The sequence below is a fragment of the Lactuca saligna genome, chromosome 2 (assembly GCF_052625555.1).
Source record: "Lactuca saligna cultivar CGN05327 chromosome 2, ASM5262555v1, whole genome shotgun sequence".
NCBI lineage: Eukaryota > Viridiplantae > Streptophyta > Magnoliopsida > Asterales > Asteraceae > Lactuca > Lactuca saligna.
Window position 1 is genome coordinate 150,854,160 of NC_136418.1, and position 19,383 is coordinate 150,873,542.

The 19,383-nt window shown below is 35.1% G+C and overlaps 1 long non-coding RNA gene across 2 annotated transcripts; it reads left to right on the forward strand.

The window, feature by feature from the left end:
- Positions 1–1,336: 1,336 nt before the first annotated feature.
- On the forward strand, positions 1,337–6,965 carry LOC145029208 (uncharacterized). 2 transcript variants are annotated; one of them, XR_013676416.1, is made up of 4 exons: positions 1,337–1,464; positions 2,039–2,146; positions 4,301–4,413; positions 6,799–6,965. It is a non-coding gene; the product is annotated as an uncharacterized LOC145029208 (long non-coding RNA). The 2 variants fall into 2 exon arrangements; XR_013676415.1 differs by lacking the exon at positions 4,301–4,413.
- Positions 6,966–19,383: the final 12,418 nt, after the last annotated feature.

Sequence of the window (19,383 nt, forward strand, 5' to 3'; positions counted from 1 at the left end):
ATATATATATTGTAACTGATTACATAATTATAGATATTTTGTAATTTTAAAATAAAGATGCAAACATCCTTCGAATAATATTTAAACTAAAATTAGATTTATGTAAAACTAAAAATATTATAAAAATGCACAAGGAACATTGTTAATTCTTTTTTGTTCATAAGTTGCGTCTCAAAAGAAGAGTTCGGTCTCTTTCCTGCTTTTTTTAGGTAATTTATTTTTCCAGGGCAGGAATCAAAAGTTCCAGAGCATTAGAGCTTCACCGACTTATACTTAATGTAATGGAAATTGTAATACGACTTGGATTTTGTATTTCTGCCTCTGTAGAAAGGGATATCTTTTTTTAGGGGGTTTTATATTCTTGGCGGGGGTTAAGAAAGAAGCAGGAGGTACGACACGAAATGAAAATGGCAACTCGGACAGCTGCACTCGGTGGCCAGACCGGGGTCCACGACTCAGTTGGACTCTTACATGACCAGGTCTGAACCAGTCAGTCTAGATGACCTGATTTGGATGAAAATTATGAGGGAATATTGCTGTTATTTTGTAGGAATAGTAATTATTCATATAATTTTAGAGAGTGAGTAAATGGAGCTGTACTTTGATAAATTTAAACCCAACAACTATAAAACCAAAATTAGAAATCATAGTCTTATTCTTCTATTGTATCTTGTGGGGAAAAAATATTTTATTATATATTTTTGTATTTTCTTAAGGTCATATATATATATATATATATATATATATATATATATATATATATATATATATATATATATATATATATATATATATATATATATATATATATATACACCGTTGGTAAGTAGAAATTTTTATGTACTAATATTACTCTTTTAACTTCTTATAATATTTTATTTATAACTTTTTTATTTGTAAAATGTTATTTTTCATCTTTTTATTTTTAATATATTATTTTTATGTTCTACATCTTCAAATTTATAATTAATTCTTTAGTAATATATATATATATATATATATATATATATATATATATATATATATATATAAAAGACGTCCAAATATTTAAGCTATTAGTTATTTATACAAACATTACTATTTCTAAAAATAGATTTAAGAAGTCCAAATATTTAAGCTTAAAATACAGCCGAACATAAAAGAAAGTATAATAATAAAAGTTTAAGAGGTTTAGTTTAAATATTTAAGCATTAAATACAATTAATCAATGCATAAGTAACCTTAATTCCCGTGACTTTTTGACCGACCCATATCTCGCTTATTTAATTTTTTATTTCTCTTTTTATCTTGATATTTGACTTAGACTTTTTCGTTTGAATTTAAAACACACCAAACATCAGAGCATGGTTGCGATCTTTGAATTCAAAATTTCAAAAACTGAATATAATCACTTTCCAAACAACTTCCACTGGAATTCTTGCACCTCCCATCATCGCTAACAACCTAAATTTTCTTTGATTCCAGGTAAAGTTTTTGACCTAGCTTCTGATTTGTTTTAAACATAAATGGAGTTTTTAGAGCTTCTTATTTGTTCCTAATTTGTAGGTTTTTACTAGATCACAAAGGGCAATTGAGTTAGTTTTTTGATGTAAAAAGTATTTTGAGTAGTACTATATGCAAGGTTGTATATGTATAATCATGGTTTTGGTGGGGTTTTTTTGGTTGAGGATTAAGTTGCGATGAATGAAAATTTTGGGCTTGAATTCCTCACAAAAATAGCTGATAGGATTGAAATCCCCTGAACTTGATTATTGTAATGTGACGTTTTAGCTTTTAGCTTATTTATGGAAATGTGTAATGAAATTTCGTGTGTTAATTCTATAATATCTTAAAACAATCTTAAAACTTAAAACGTGGTTGTTTCTTTGAACCGAGTTTTGAAGAGCCACATGTTAAAGATGGAATTGGGCTTTGATGTTCAGCTCAGGTAAGAAAGCAATGGACGTTTGATCTTTTTTCTTAAAACCAAAAGATTCAAAATTTGAAATCGTTTTCCTCTATTTCTTTATCCATTTGATTTATTTATTTATTTTTGCAGATTTTGAATTTCACTGGAATCTCATTCCATAATTTCTGTGTTTTCATGTGAGAGAGCCACCGTGAGGGGTCAAGAAAGCTTCTATAACATAGCTCAATGGTCAATCTGGTAGGTTAAAACGTTTGGCTTATTTTCCTCTCCTTTGCTTCACTAAAGATGTTTTTTTAGTTTTCTCATAGTAAAAGTATGATATACCCTTATAATATTTCAATGATGATACTTACTGATTACATCATCTGTAACACTCGTTTATTTTTTTTTTATTATAAATAAATAAATTAATGATCGTAGTATAACCCTAAAATCAATAATTATTAAGCAAGGTGTAATTTCGAGGAACTAATTGTAAAGATTTGTGAAGTCAAGGGTTAAAAGTGTATGTTTCATATGGGTTCCGTAAAGAATTATGAGAGTATGGATTACTTGGTAATTATTGAGACTTCTTTTGAAAATAGTTTGTAGGGGATGGGCTATTTTAGTAGAAACCGGACCTGAATTGTTAAGGATTTAATGTTGAGGGTTTAAAGGGTAAAATATGGGATTTAATTTGACAATGTAATTCTGGAGAGGGGCCATTTCTGCCATTATGTCAGCAACTTTGGAAAGGCATCGGGTATATATTGTTTAAGGAACCCTAACCCTAAATCATATTACAACCGTCACCCCCTCCACCTTATACCTTCCATCTCCGGCGCACCTCCTTCTACTTCTCCCCATCAGCCGTTGACGACCAGATGGAGTCCCGAACGATGCCACCTGCTGCCTTACCATCGAGATGCCGTCATGGCTTGGCTACCGGCGAAGGCACATCTTGCTATTGTTTCATTGTCGGACCCTCGCACTCGCACAGTTGAAGACAGAGGCGCCGCTAGCCAGTGGTCAATGGTGCTTCAGTCCAAGGTGGTCTCTGCTCATCCTCCTCACCCGTTCTCCTGTTGCTATTTCCTATTCGTGACCGCTAGCCATCGCCGTTAGATGTCGTTGTGGCCGCCTTCCAGTGTCGTTGTCTTCTCCGTACACCACCGTGAGGTGGGTGGTTGTGTTTATCTCCGAGCAAGGACGTGTGGGTGTGGGTGGTGTAATCATTCCTTCGTTGGTGTGGCTGAGTTCGTAGTTCCCAAACGGGTTTGGATGCTACTGTATTGTGCTAATTTTCGTGTGTGTGGGGGTTCTGTTGAATAGAAGTTGTGAAGAACCACCATGGCAGCCGACCATGGTGGCTGCCACCTCAAGGACTGCCATAATGGTTGGGTTTGCTGATGTATGGGTTAATTTTGTGTGTGTGTGATTTCATTAGTGTGTGTTTGGCCGGAGTTCTAAGTACAAGGCATCACCACCACCGTGGGGTGGTGGCTGCCACCATGCACCACCGTGTTTGTGTGTGTGTTTACTTGAGATTTAGCCTTGTAAAATGTAATTGGAAATGGAATAATGAGAAAGAAACCAAAAACCACCACCGTGAGGTGGTGGCTGCCGCCACCAGCCGCCGTGTCGGCGGCGGTGCGCTTTGCCTCTTGTGATAGATTCGTTTGGGGTGCTAGAAACCCTAATAGGCTCAACGGAGCTCTAATGGGCCCAATGAAGCTTAATGGACTCTAATGGACCCAATAAAACTCATATGGGCTTAATAAGATTTTAGTGGTCTTATTAGGCCCAATAAAGCCCTAATTGTCATAAAAGGCCAACAAATTGATAAATGGGTTAATATTTGGATTGGAACATCCTAATGCCAATGAAAACCTAACTTTAAGAATTAATCGGGTCACACACACGAGAATTATTTAATAACTTGAGATATTAAATAATAATCATTGGAAAAGATTAATCTAAGCAATATTGGACTTAATGGATTAAGTCCTTAATGTGTTAAGTAGGAAACTTAACCCTAATCATCATTTTATATGAAACCCTAATTTCACTTGGGTTTATTGTTGGACCTTTTATTGGGCCTTGATGATTGGGTTATTAAATGGGCTATCTAAGATCAAGCAAATGGTCTAGAGTAATTTAATGGGCCTAGGTAAGGCCCATGTAAGGGACTTGGGCCTAATTTGGAAAATTGGGCCATAGATGGGACATAGTTTGGACCTTAATGATTATATGATGTTGGGCCTTAGAATGAGACCATGTATAGGGCCTATGGATTGGGCCTTGGGCTTGAATAAGCCAAGTTAGGGGTAGTGTAGTAATTACCCAAAGAATATACTTATGGTTATGTATTGGGACCCAATTATTAATTGGGTGTTATTTTGGTGTTGACAGTTCGGGAATTTGTCAGCCAACAGCTGGGGTCGAGTCTGCGGGACTTCAGCAAGTGTGGGATTGTGTATGCGGGCAAGTGTGGGATTGTGTCTTTGGGACTTCAGCAGTGTGAGGTGAGTTACCTTCCAGTAGCGGGCCACAATGTCGGCCCACCAGTAGGAGTTGTATGTTAGATGATTGTCTTTGTGATATCATCTAGGTTTGCTACTACCTGATATGTTATATGCTGGCACGATATGTTATATGTGATAGTAGTAGAGTTCGGTTGTTAGGACCGAAGGGTAGGTCAGACACCCCAGATATGTCTGACAGTATGTGATGATATGTTTATATGTTGGCATGATATGTTATATGTGATAGTGGTAGTAGGAGGGGAATATGTAACAACGTAAATTTTAAAACAAAATTTTCATTTTTACAAACGTCAAAACCATCGTTTAATATTCCAAATTCAAATGTGAACAATGTTATCATAACAAAATACACCCCATGATCATAAAAACAGTTCCTCCGTCAGTGTATACAATCACGTCGGCGCCTTCCCACGGTCTTTGCTAGTACCTGAAACACATAACACAACAACTATAAGCATAAATGCTTAGTGAGTTCCCCAAAATACTACTTACGCACATACGCCTTTCCAGGCCCTGACCTTCCGGTCCATGTGTCTCAGGGGACTTCCGTCCCGACTCGGTAAACCTTCTGGTCCTACCTGCATCAACCTTACGGTCCACATCACAACGCCTTCCGGCCCATAACATATACGCTTTTCAGCCCATATCAAACATATCATACATAACACATAATAACGATTAACTTATCATAAAAATGCATATAACTCATAACATATCCGACCTTCCGGTCACACAATAAAAAACCTCCGGGTACAGTATAGTGAGAAAACTCACCTCGTGGAAAGTCTAGAATCTCGCGTACTCGCTATCTCCAAATCCCAACGACGACTCTACCTCGCCTAATCATAAAAATATCATTTTAATAATTATAGACTTCCACAACTAGACTTTACCCCTTATCATCATTCCTCCGAGGGTAAAAGACCATTTTACACTTCCATGTTGACTAAAAGTCAAAAAAAGTCAGCCTTTTGAGTACGCGAGGCGTACCGCTTGATGTACGCGGGGCGTACATCGCCAACCCATGGATCGGGGTCTTCACCCAGTACGCTGCGCATACTGGGAGTTACTCCCAGCGTAACCATCAGACTTTAGCATACATCATTTATGGTCTTAATCGGTTAAGCCATTACTCCAACTTCTAGATCCGGCTTTATTTATGCATCTATACCCATAAAGTCGAGACATTTAATCCTTGGCATGGCTGTAAAGGCTCCAACACTTCTTAACATCATTCTATTCCAACTCAAGGACCTAGATCTCATGCATGGTGCAACATTTACATCCAAGATTACACTTTTATGAGTCTACAACTCAAATAGACCAGAAATATGATGGATCTAAGCTTATGGAGACCATTTGCTCAAAAAGTCTCCACCTTTGGGACTAAAACCCTAGAAAATGGTACTTGAAGCATATTACATGAACTATATGTCAAGATCCGAACTTTTTACCTTATAATGAAGCCTCAACCTTTGCAAAGCTCAAATTCACACTTGAACACCACTTCTAGCCTTCCCAATGAGCTCTTCTTCTCCTTTGCTACCTTGAAATGACACCACCAAGCTTAGAATACTCCCAAATGGCCTAAGAACGAATACACACTCTCTTTAGGGTTTCTTTCTGAGGGATGGTGGCTGAGGAGTCGAGCCACACATTCCTTTTATAGCCATCCGAAATAATTAGGGTTTTTAGGTCTGGACCGGTTACGCCCAGCGTACCCGAGGTGAACGCGTCCAAATGAAGCGCGCAAGTACGCACAGCGTACTCGCCTAACATGCAAACCCTAAATGGCAACAAATCAAAGATGAAGGGCTAAATAGAAGGGTACCTGGATTTCGGGCTGTTATAGAATAGTCCCCAAGTTTGGTTGTTAGGACCGAAGGGTAGTTCGAACACCCCCAGGTATGTCTGATAGTATGTTTGTGTTATGATATATATGATAGTAGCTGAGTGTGGGCGAGGCCCGTATCTCAGAGATAGTGGAGTGTAGGCGAGGCCCGTATCTCCCAACTAGCAGAGTATGGGCGAGCCTCGTATCTCCATGAGTGTGGGCGAGGCCCGTATCTCCTACCTGTTCATTATATGATTGTACATACTTGTATGTTATGGTTTAGTAGTTGAGTGTGGGCGAGACCCGTATCTCAGAGATAGTGGAGTGTGGGCGAGGCCCGTATCTCCCAGCTAGCGGAGTGTGAACGAGGCCCGTATCTCCCAGCTAGCGGAGTGTGGGCGAGGCCCGTACCTCCATGAGTGTGGGCGAGGCATGTATCTTCTAGCTGTTCATTATATGGTTGTATGGTATGTGGTATGATGGGGGAACTCACTAAGCTTCGTGCTTACGGTTTACATTTTTGGTTTCAGGTACTTGTTTTCAAAGGAAAGAAGTCGGTTGGATCGCAGCGCATCACACTATGTTTTCCGCACATGAGATATTTGGGATTACACTCTGATATGGTTTTACGATAAAATGCTTTGATTATTGACACTTTGGTTTTGACATGAGATATGAATATGAATGTTTTATTACTGATGGTTTTATATTATAACTTAATCAAAACGAAATTTTTGGCTTTGAATTTTGGGATGTTACATCATCCATTCCAAGCATTTATTTTTTGTAACTTGATTAATACTTAATGGTTTTTATGGTGTTTTACGTTTCCCTTGCCATAACCGAAACATCATCTCCATTAACATGTGTTAACATCAATTATATTTTTTGGGATGTTGGTTTATAGTGTTGGATATGGTAACCATCTTTTATCCTCTCTCAACGTCTTCTTCTTGCAAACATGAAACATCAAGATATTTTTCATCGAAATTATATTTGAATTTTTATTTTAAAGTTCATTTACGTAGTTAATTTCGTTTAGTTGTAGCACTTGCTTTTACTCCATTTTTGAAATTGGTGTTTGGCATTCATGTTGAGTGTCCAAAAGTTGAGGTTCTTCTAGTAACAGATGTTTCAGACCATAACTTCTATTTTCTTCATCTTTTTCTTTTCTAATTTTTGTTTTTGTTAATGATATGTAAATTTAACCAGGTTCATGACGCAAAATTGTAAAATCTAAGTTAGAAATGGAGATTGTGGTTATGGTTCATTGGACAAAACTGTGAATTAAAACAGGATCAACAGAATGTGATGACTTTTGCTTTTGTTCAAATGTAAGTTAGAAATAGAGATATTATTATTTATTTATTCTAGTATTGGTTGTTATCGAGGCCAACAAAATTAATATTTTAAATATTACACACTAAAATAGTATATAGTGGTAAAAGGATCGTATACACGGAGATTGGTTCAATTTAAATCTGTATGCAAATCACTTGTTCAAGTACTTGTAAAACAAAAGTAAAAGTAAAATGGGAGGGGGGTTTAATTCTTTTTGATTGTTTGACAAAATTAAAACTAGCTAAAATGTAAATATGACAAGTAAACAAGTAAAAGATTTGATTAAATTCAATGAAGTGGCACTACAAGAAAAAGTTAAAATAACTACAGAAATTCGCTACGAAAGTAAAATCCGTAGTAATTCTGCTACGGATTATGCTATGGAATGGATTGTCGTAGCTATTTTGCTATGGAACTTGCTACATAATTACATTTCGTAGGTAATATTTGAATAACTACAAAATTTTGCTACATAATTAAAACCGTAGCTATTCTACTATGGAAGATACTACAAACTAGTTAGACGTATGTATATTTGCTACGGAATTAGCAACAGAATTGCATTCTATAGCTAATATTTGAATAACTATAGAATTTTGCTACGCAATCGGAGTCCGTAGTTATCATGCTACGAAATTTGCTATAGAATTATAAGGCGTAGGTATTTTGCTACAACTATTGCTACAGATTAAAATTTGTAGTTACTTTGCTATAGAAATTCTTACGGAATCAAAATCTGTAGCTATTTTGCTACCAAAATTTGCTACCACATCTAAGTCTATAACTAGCTTGCTATGACATTTGTTACCGAGTCAAAATCCATAGCTATGTTGCTAAAAGATCATAGGTCATAGCTATTATACTATAATATAAAACCCATAAATATTATACAATAGAATTTTCTAGTATGCAATTTTAAGTGTGTGGAGGTTTCTCAAGTAAAGTTTAAACCCTTAAAACCGAAATTCTAAATTGCATTAACTAATTACTTAATTAAAAATTATTTTTATATTTTATACATTAAATAAAATATTAAATAACCAATATAAAGTAAAATACATTTTAGACCTTAGACCGTTTTATGGTTTTCAATATTCAGTATTTACGACTCATAATCCTCACGAATTTACGAATCACACCGAGGAAACCGATTCAAGGAAACCAAAAAACCCATAAACTGAAACCGATTCCCACCTCTAATATTTAAGATTGAATCCTTTCATAAATTGTGAGTCCATACTTTAGTAGCAACCACGTTGCATTTAAGGTATGCAAGAACCGCCAAAATCTTAGAAATAGTTTGGTAGGGGCCTGGTCACATCCTGTTTGTTCGATCGATTATGGTGCTTTCCGATGCGCATTGGACCTTAACCGAACCTCTTAATAGAAAATAGGGTTGTGCAGGAGTCGATTTTGGTCCCAAACCCAAGCCAACCGCTTTTTGGTTTTTAGAGCCTAATAGGATCGCTTTCTGGTCTGTTTGGTTTCTCGGGTTCTGAGGTCGGTTTGGACAGTTTTTCAGTTTCTTGGGTTCAACCCATACACTGATCACAAGATCTAGGTTTAAACCTATGGGTTTTGGGTTCCAATCCATTTTCCATAAATGAAGCAACAAGTTAAATACTTCAAAAAAACACCAAATTGAAGTCAAATGTATTTGTATTAAGGGTATTTTTATCATTTAAATAATTTCAATCCATTCAATCATCTTTTCAACTATATCCAACAACGTTGACTAAGACGATGAAATAATAATAAAGAGTTCTATTATATTGTTTATTCAACTATTTGATCCATTCAATTCCATCCAACAAACATGCATTTACTACTTCAAAATTTTAATGATAAAAATTATTTTAAGCTATAATTATTAAAAAAAGACAAATGCCATAAAAAACCTATATGTTTGCAAGTTTTTGTCGACATTGGTTTTACGTAAAGGTGTATTTTATGTCTATTAATCCCTTAAATTTGCACTTTTTTTCCAACCATTTTTGCAAATTTATACAGTAAAACTGTAATTTTTTGCCAAACTTAAGGGCTTTTATGTAAAATAAAAAAATAGTAAAACCAACCATTTCTGTCAAATGTAAAGACTTTAATAAACCAAAGGGTAAAATTGATTTTATTTATTTATTTATTTTTGCAAACATCTGTTTTTATGAACCTAAAAACCACAAAAGGGTATACTCGACAAAAAATTACAAAATTAAAAGTTTTTACATGATAAAAGGGTAAAAACTGCATAAATTCACGCAAACTATCGTTGATCTCAAGCACTTTGAGGGTGCTAGTTTTGCATCTATGTCCCGGTCCGTACTTTTCCCCACTTCTGAAACATTCCCCATTAAGGTAACGAACTTGCCTCTCATATACAAACATGTGGTTTAGAGTATTTAAAGGTTGGAGTAACAGCTGTAGTAACAGGTTTTGGGTCAGTTGATAAAGGTTTTGAGTTTGCAATCCAAGTTATTGACTTCCCAGGTCATGTGTAGGTAACCTTGGACTCGAATTTAAAAGCGAGGCTCATGACGTTATAAACAATACGGGGTTTGTGAATTCGTACATCAGCTTTTAATTCCTCTTTGAGTCCATTTAAGAAGACTCCCAATAGGCAGTGTTCCGGCCAGTTTGACACCCAATATCATTCCGGTGAATAATCAAATAGAAGACTTATGATAAGTTGGAGGTGGTTAAATAATAAATAAAGAAAATAAAATAATAAAATGAAATAAAATAAAATGATGGTAATAATAACAATGTAAACTTATTAATTAAATAAATGGATAATTTAAGAAAAATATAAAACCATTGTGAGTAATAGCATTTAAGAATCAATAATGAAAAGTATTAATGGATTAGGGGTTAAAAGTGTCAAAAACCAGAACTATTGTTATCAAGGATTTTGTTTAGAGGGTAGGAAATGTCATTATGGGAATGATCGGGGGGCTAAAATGAAAAATCACATAAATCCTTAGCATTTGACAGGATTCCTTTTGGGCTCGTTTCTGGTGACCGAAACCCTCTATCTCGATCAATATTTAGCCCCACATCAACCCTAATCGACCCAAGCTTTGGCTCCTCCATTGGCTGCCTCCGCTTTGTTCGTTGTGCTCCACAGCCGAGAGAAAAGAGCGGGATGTAGGAATCGGCAAGAAGAAATCGACAAGAGGGAGGATAAGATCGAGATGAAGGGCTATTTCAATGCTCGTTGGTGAAGGAGAAGATATGTAAGTTCAAATCCTTTTCTTCCTCTTTATTTGCTTCGATTTCACTCTAGAACCACCACCATCGTGGAGATGGTGGCTGTTGTTGCCGGCCGCCACTGCCATCATGGCAGTGGGTATGGATGATTTCTGGCATCTATTTTGAGTCCTTGATATTGTCTAGGTGTTGTGTGATGCAAGCTAAAAATCCTAAATCCATAAATTATCTTCACAGCAATATACAACGGATTTTCACTTTTGACAACACACTTTGGGTGTGGTTTGAAGTTTAAATTGTCATTCTTGACCAAATACCTTGTAGCCAATGATATGAAGTTAATTTCTAGCCATTGGTGTCATAAGGAGCCTTATGGGTTAAGTTAACAAAAGTAAAGGATGATGTTTATGTGAAGTTCATATCTTTGAATTCTCATTAAGCCATGTACCATGACCTTTGAGTTGAAATGTATTATACATTTTAAATGGTCCAATAAGTAACTAAAATCATGTTAAAAGTTAATAAAACATCAAAAGTCGTTGAAAAGCCGAAATGACATGTTTTTCCAATTCTGCCCTTCAACTACTAAAATCCGTTCAAAGCAATCCGAACACCTATAAATCATGAGACTTACTTTTCTGTAAAGGAAAGTGTCTCTAGTTTGTTCAAGCTTTGAAATTCCAAACCCTTCAGGGGTAAAATGGTAAACTTTCTCAGAAGGGTCTATGTTGTCACAGATTTCGTGTGCTGTCTTCTAAAAATCATAATAAATTCCTCAGAATTCCAAATGCTAAAATTCCAAAGCCTATAGTTATATATGAACGTCTAGTTGTCTCCATATCAAGGGATTGATTTAATTCTGAGTGGTTTTGTACAGTTTATTCAAAGAGTGAAGAGTAGCCCAGAAATATGTTGAAATGCTACATTAAATTGTCATGTGCATATTTAATTCTACAAAACTCCAATGCATGTAAGGTCAAATGTTATGGTTAGAGAATGATGTCTTATATACCATGAATTTTTACTATGATTTAAATCTTAACCGTCCTAGAGTAAAAGTTACCACATTTGCATGTGACTCTAGAAAGTAACAGCTCAAGATGGCTAACTTGTAAAATTAATATAAAATCAACCAAAAATCGTTAGAACGAGATCCTTATATTCCCAGAAAGATAAAGGATGGAACTATATGAATACAATTTTATTAGAACCTAATTATGGGTTTAAAGTTAAGAAATCAGGTCCCAAACAGGAAACTAAAATCAAAGAAAAGTTAAAGTAATGCAAAATAAAGTTTTTTAAGGTATAATTATGAAGCACAAGTTAAATAAGTGTTATAATTGTTGTGTAGGTTTTCAAAAAGAAGGAAGTTCACTTGACTATTGCAAATAGAGCATTTCAAGTTACGAAGATAGGTGAGTTTACACTAACTCTCCTATTATGTAGGCATTACTTGTTATATGTTTTGTTCACGGATACCCTAATCCGGTAGAGTGAACAAGGTAAGGTAGAATTATTCCCTAATTAGGGGGTAAAGAGGGGGGGGGGTGGGTAGTTCCCAGAAGGGGGAACAAGGTTATAGTTGGTACCAACAGTATGTGTTAGGAATGTTTATGTTATGTTTTGATTTATGTGAAATGTTGTATATGTGTTATGTGTAAGTAAGTGACTTATATAATGATAGAGTAATGTGTATGCTCACTAGGCGTTATCCTTACCGTTGTTATTTAACATTTTTCAGGATCGTCAAGTTTTAATAAAGAAAGGAGACAGGTGTGATTGTAGGCAACATTCTCTCGAAGACTTTTACAAAAAAATGAAAATGTTATCTATTTAAAGTTGGGATGTTTTTGCTTCCGCTAATGTTTTCTTTCAAATAATATTTTATAAGTATGGTTGGAAGTTTTTGATAACCTTAATTGTAGTTTTCAAAGGGTAACGATTGGTTTTATTTTATGAGGATTCAATGTTATATATTTAATATTTTTTTTTGCTGTTTTTACAGATCATGATGAAAAGACATTTCAAGTTGAAAAAGCTAAAGTTCATGTAAGTTTATTTTTAATTTATTTTATAATAAGAACTTAAAAAAATATTGTATAAACTATATACTAATGCAACTATAACATTGTAGGATTTGTTTGTGTCTCGACATGTGGATTTGGCACTACTAGAAGAGGAAGTTCTTGAAAGCAAGTTGTTGTTGGAGGACATGATTGCAAGAAAAGAGTTTATGGGTTTGGATCATATGGTAGGTCCATTTTTCTTGAAAACTCTTCTCAAATATGCATCTCACTAGATACTAGTTTGGAAAATCATCATTTCTATTCAAAGTTCCAGAAACTAGAGGAAACCATACATAAACGAAGGATGAAGTTGGATGATCTGAAAAAATGGTCAATGATACGAGAAACACAAATAATTATTGATATATTTTTTTATTGATTGCATGTTTAGGATTTCTAGTTGAGTTTGACTATTAGATTAATTTGATTGGTGTTTTGGACAAAGTGAAATTTTATTTGATGATAAACTATGTTTTATTAAGAGTTTATGTATTTTCTTTTACTGTTTAATGCAATTTCATAATGTTGATTTTGTTATTAATTTGCTTTTGAAAAAATCGAGTCATTTTTGTGTCTATTTGAATTAATTCTGTCACATTTTTGTAGTTGAATTGTTATGGATGTTGTTATGAAACGTATTCCGTCGCATTTTTTCTGTAACAGAAGTAGGTTGTGGTAAATTTACTACAACATATTTGATACATTGCAGTAAATTCACTATGGAATGTTTGCTACAATATTAGTCATAGTTGATTTGCTACGAAAATTAGCTACGAGGCTAATTTGTAGTTAATTTGTAACAGAATTAGGTCATGGTAAATTTACTACAGAGTACTAGATACGTCATTACCCATAGTGGATTTGCTACAGAAACTAGCTACGAATTTAGTTTGTAGTTAATTTGCGACAGATTTACTACGGATTGTGGCATAGTTAATTCACTACGGACTTGCTACGGAAATAAATTGTAGTTAATTTACTACGATGTTGCTACAGATGTAGTCCATAGCAAGTTTTTTACGAAATAAGTCTGTTGCAAATTCCGTAGCGAAGGTGCTACGGATTCCGTAACGAACCTTTACTAACGAAGAATTTGCCTACAAAATGGATTCGTAGCAAAATCCGTTGCTAATCGATTTTAACTACGGAATATCATGTTTTAGCTACGGAATTTTTCCGTAGTTATTTCGACTTTTTCTTGTAGTGTGGAATTGGTTGATTTTGGGATACAACACATGGATGACATAGTTGACTTATCATTAGACTAAAAGGAACAACACTTGTGAATTTATTTAACTTGGCTATAGCAATTCATAAGCACAAATTACCTCAACTCTTCTTAGATATTAAAATGGTTAGAGGAGCTCTAAAACATTCCCTTAATTAAAGTCACAAAATCAGTTAAACATATAATCTTATGTAAATTAATTAGCTTTGAGTTCTAAGAGTTACCAAGTCCATAAGATAATCAAATGCTTACATTATCATTATGGAGGAATGTTAGGTGCAATTTGTGCACCTTTTTGCACATCTTTTAGTCCATTTTCATACATCTATTTAGCATAATTGTTCTTCATTTGTCTTGCATTTCATCACATTTTATGTTAGTCTCTAGAACAACCTTATTTGCACATTTTCATGTCTTTTTCAGGTAAACCGGAGGTTGGAACGCGCTTTAGGAAGTTTCGGGAAGCATTGGTGAACATTTCGGAATGATCGAGCGAAGAACAAAAAAGTTGGAAAAATCAAGTTTGGATTCGGAGTTAGAGGGGAACACAGGCCATGTCAGATTTACTCTATGTCCAACACGGGCCGTGTTGACCAAAATGTGAGTTGTAGACCATGCTGAACACGGGCCGTGTCAGGTTTACTCTATGTCTAACACGGGCTGTGTTCGACCCAGAAACTAACTTTTGGCAGTTTTTCTATTTTTCATATTTGGGTCATTTTGGGGGGACACACAACATATCAGAGCACATTTAGAGGAGGATTTTCAAAGGTTTTTGCAAGGTTTTGATTAGCAATCATTTGGAAACGTTATTTCTAGTATTTGTAAGTTGTAATTGCACTTTAATTCCATCTTTTATTCTTGTGATCTTGTTCTAGCCATGTGTGGCTAGAACCCTGTGACAAACCCAAAAATTTTCATTCTGTAAAACCATCCACATCAATCGAAGTCAAATCCGTTCTGCTAACTTTCAAACTTTTGGGATAAGTTTGAGTATTTCAGGATTTACACTTAAAGAGAAATCAGGAGAGAGGATGCACTAGGGTATTGTGCAACTCTGTTTTTCCAAAACTCATTGATATTAGAGTTCAATGCCTGAATAAAATATTTTCTGCGAAAAACCCTAGGGGTATATATATATATATATATATATATATATATATATATATATATATATATATATATATATGGTTCTTAGCCATATTTATTCATTTGTTACATTTCCAACTAGAGAAAAGCCGATTTCTCTCTCAAGGATCTTCATCCGTTCACCCCCAATTGTAAGTACTTCGACCCTATAGTGTATTAAAGGGTACTACATGACTAGATAACATGGAAATCATCCATAAAACCCAAGGAAAGGGTGTTCACGGCCCAAGATCCTCTTGGACCGTGAACACTAAATTTGAGGCCAAAAGTGTGCCTTATGCCCCTATAGACCTTGGAACCGAACATGGAACTACCCTTGACATTTCTAGGCCTTAAAATCATTAAGAAAAAAGGGCTAGAAGTGAGTTCATGGCCAAGGATGTTCTTGGGACGTGAATTCCATTTTATGGTGCCAAAATGCCCTAAATGCATTCCTTAAGCCAAGAGACTAGCCTATCACTTTACCTTGATGTGTTTAGGACTAAAAACAATCAAAATACCATCACCCATAGGTGATTACGACCGCAAACTCAAGCCAAAATGGTCCAAGGGCTGAAAACTCAAGTTAGGGGTGTTTTGATGCCACAAACACTTCCTAAGGCTTAGACTTGCATTGAGGATTCTTCTTTATGACCTTTAGGACCCTAAACATCCCTCATAAACATAAATGCCATGAGTTTACGGTTGTAAACTCATTAGGGCCGTAAACACCTCAAAAACTCCAAAGAATGTGGTTTTCCTCATCCTATAGTAGAGCTAAGGTCCCTAAATCATTCCCTAGCCTTCAAACTTGCATTCATACATGAGTAACCATGAGTTTACGGCCGTAAACTCCTTTGGGCCATAAATCCATGGTAGTAAACTCATGTGAGTGCCATTCTACCTTCCTTTGTTGAATCACATGTGATTCTAACACTTGGTCAAGGTCTTTCCTTTTCCCGGAAGGTGTTTCCTTTCATGTAGTTGTTTATAAACACTATATTCATGTCAATATGTGTCCTTATATATCATTTAGGACTTATTGTGTCTCGGGACTTCATTCGTGGAACTTCTCATCCTTACACGCATACCCGTTTGAATCACCCACATCAGGTGAGTTCATACCCCGTAATGAATCTTTTAACTATTTTAACTGTTTTAAGCGGGGGAATACAGGTTGAGCACAATGATAATTGTGTAAATGTTTGTTGTTAAACATCTTTCAAAATGTTACTTATGTTAATTATAAGTTTTCAAAACATTTCAAAACTCGTTTAAAGTTATGTTACTTGATAGTTATACAAAACTGCGTTTGTAAAGTAAAAGCATAACTTAGTAGAGAAATGAGTCTTTTTAGTAATAGTCCAAGTAGAGCATTAGTAAACTATTATAGGTATAGTTTAGAAGAATGCTATTCATTACTTCTAGTAAAATGAAGCACACAAGGAATCAATACCAGAAAAAAAAAAACAAATAGTGCAGAGAATCAAACAACACCAAAACAGAACATAACAAACAAGTTAGGTTGCTATAGCATGAGAACACACAGAAAAGATCTAATTATACCAATGAATCACTAACGCATTAGTGATAGTTATATTGGGTATACATGATCATATAACTTTAATGTGAATTACACGGCTTGCAAGGAATCGTTGGGGTCGCGTTTGGTTCCCTTAATCTCTTTACACTGAGAGCGTTTAGTAGGGGTTCTAGCTTTCACGTTATGACAGTAATAAAACAAATATGTTTTTAGGTTATTAGTACATCCGCATGTCATTATAAACGACATTTGTGTACTTACTTCTCCCATTACTTTCATAAAGTGTCGGTACCACTTGAAAGTTGATCTATTTTCTAGTCAAGATAGTTATAAACTAGGGAGAATATAATTCTACATTTGACAAAGGAACAGTAGGGTTCAACTCAGAACAGAAGATGCCTTGGTAGAAGGCTACGATTAAAGGTTAGGATCATGATGCTAACTTTATGATTACTTAATGTATATGCTATAGGATACATATATGCTAGTAGATTCCGACAGCTAACAGGATGTGTGCTCTTTGTTGTAATTCCTGTTCCTGTTGGATGTGGGCTTGCACCGAGGTCACCCAATCTATTATCTACCCGAATCTATATATATATATATCTATGCTTAGTATACATTAAGTCATCATAAGGGTACCAGGTATGGATCAGGTCATAGGACACAGAGTCAACGCACAGTTATTCTAGTACAAAACTTACTTATCAAAGTCAGTATTTTTGGTATATAAAACTAGAGATTTCCCAGAAAAGGGCTTAATCCATACTATTAAGCCAATACAGTTTTAGAGACTTTAGATGAGTTAACTTTATAACACCTTAGTTTATACACCATGTTTATATATAAAACTAATATCCAATAGATAGCTAAATTTGTGTTTTCCCCGACGTCTTATTCCTGTTGGATTGTGGGCTTAGGGCAGATTCCCCCAATTAACTATCTACCCGATATCAGATTATATATAGCAGTATGAACAAAGCTATTATAAAAGTAATCACCGTAGTCATTATTTTACTATAAGAAATATAGGTTTTCTTAAAAGAACTCTCCATTAGATATAAAAGAACCATTACAAATAACTCCATGAGTAACAAGTGAATACACCAAGGTTATATATGACAACGATCTAACAACCAATAGAATGTGTGCTATCCGCCTTACTTGTTGTTCCCTGTTGGGTTGTAAGTTTAGGGCAGATGCGCACAATCACTTGTGCATATACATTTTCAACCACAATTTACAGCTTACTCACATCACTAAAATCTTATGAACTCACTAGCTCAATTGCTGATCAACTCTTTCAAATAACTTGTATTCTCGGGAGACTATTAGACAGGTGCTCATGCTGGGACTTCAGAAGATGGAGCATTATAGCTTCAAGTCTTGTTTTGTTATTTGTTTATGACTTCTATGTTTTGTGAACACACACATTGTAAACACTTTCTTTCTAAATGAAATGGTTTTTCATTACTTGCTTATCATATACATATCTCGTGATACTTGACATGACGTCCTCCACCCTCGAACGTTTCTGTCGTTCCGGTTTTGGGGTGTGACAAACCCTAGTTTCTCCAATTTCATGTTTTGAATTCTTGGTAGTGACTTCAATCATATGACATGATGTTTGTTCTTAATTTCAATATAATGAATTTGATTTTGCTTCAATCGAATGTTTGATTCTAATTGTGATTCTTATTGGCCATTTGAATTAGGGTTACGTCATTCAAGTTATCTCTTCTACAAATCCGTAATTGTTTTGTGAAATTGAACAAGTAACAATCATTAAATTGATCTCTTTTGAATGAATTTAGTGTAAATCTTATTCATACACTTTTACACTCCCGCGCTTATGAGGAGTATTGGGTGTTGTTAGGAACATTCACATAAAGCTTCATGCAATCTTATAATCTAATTCTAAGAGCTTGTTTAGATTAGGTTAATAAGGTTAGGGTTAATCAAAGAGCTTGCTTTGGTTAATTAATATGGTGAATGGGAAGTGTTAGAGTTTTTTAGCACTTTCAAGTACCAACTTAGATAGAATTGTACGAATATTGTGTCATCTTTGAGTCACATTGCTAAATTGTCATACATGAAGTTGGAGTCCTTACAAAATCTGAATCTAATTCACTCATTTAGCTGATTGCGTGTGTTTTTAATTTGTTTGTTTAGTCATTGCACTCTAAAACCCCCTTTGTTACTGTTGGTGACTATAATACCTTGTGCAAAGAGGTATAGACTAATTATCTCGTGTCTCTATGGATCGACCCTGCTTGCCTTGTACTACCTTTCAGTGCAATATAGTGGGATTATTTTGGAGTATATCGTACCCCTTTATTTGTTGGGTTTGACACGCATAACAAATTGGCTCCGTTGTCGGGGACACGATGTTACTAATTGTTTATGCATAGATCTTTTCGTACAAGTACGTCATTGCCAATTGATTCGGAGATAGAGAAGACTGCAAAGAATTTAAGGAAGCAAGCCAAGCTTCGTAAGAGGCAACCGGTTTCCGGTACTTCTTCATCATCCAATCCCCCAGTCATCAACATTTGGGAGGACATACCCCTCTCAAGTGTCTCCACATCAGAAACAGAAAGTCTCT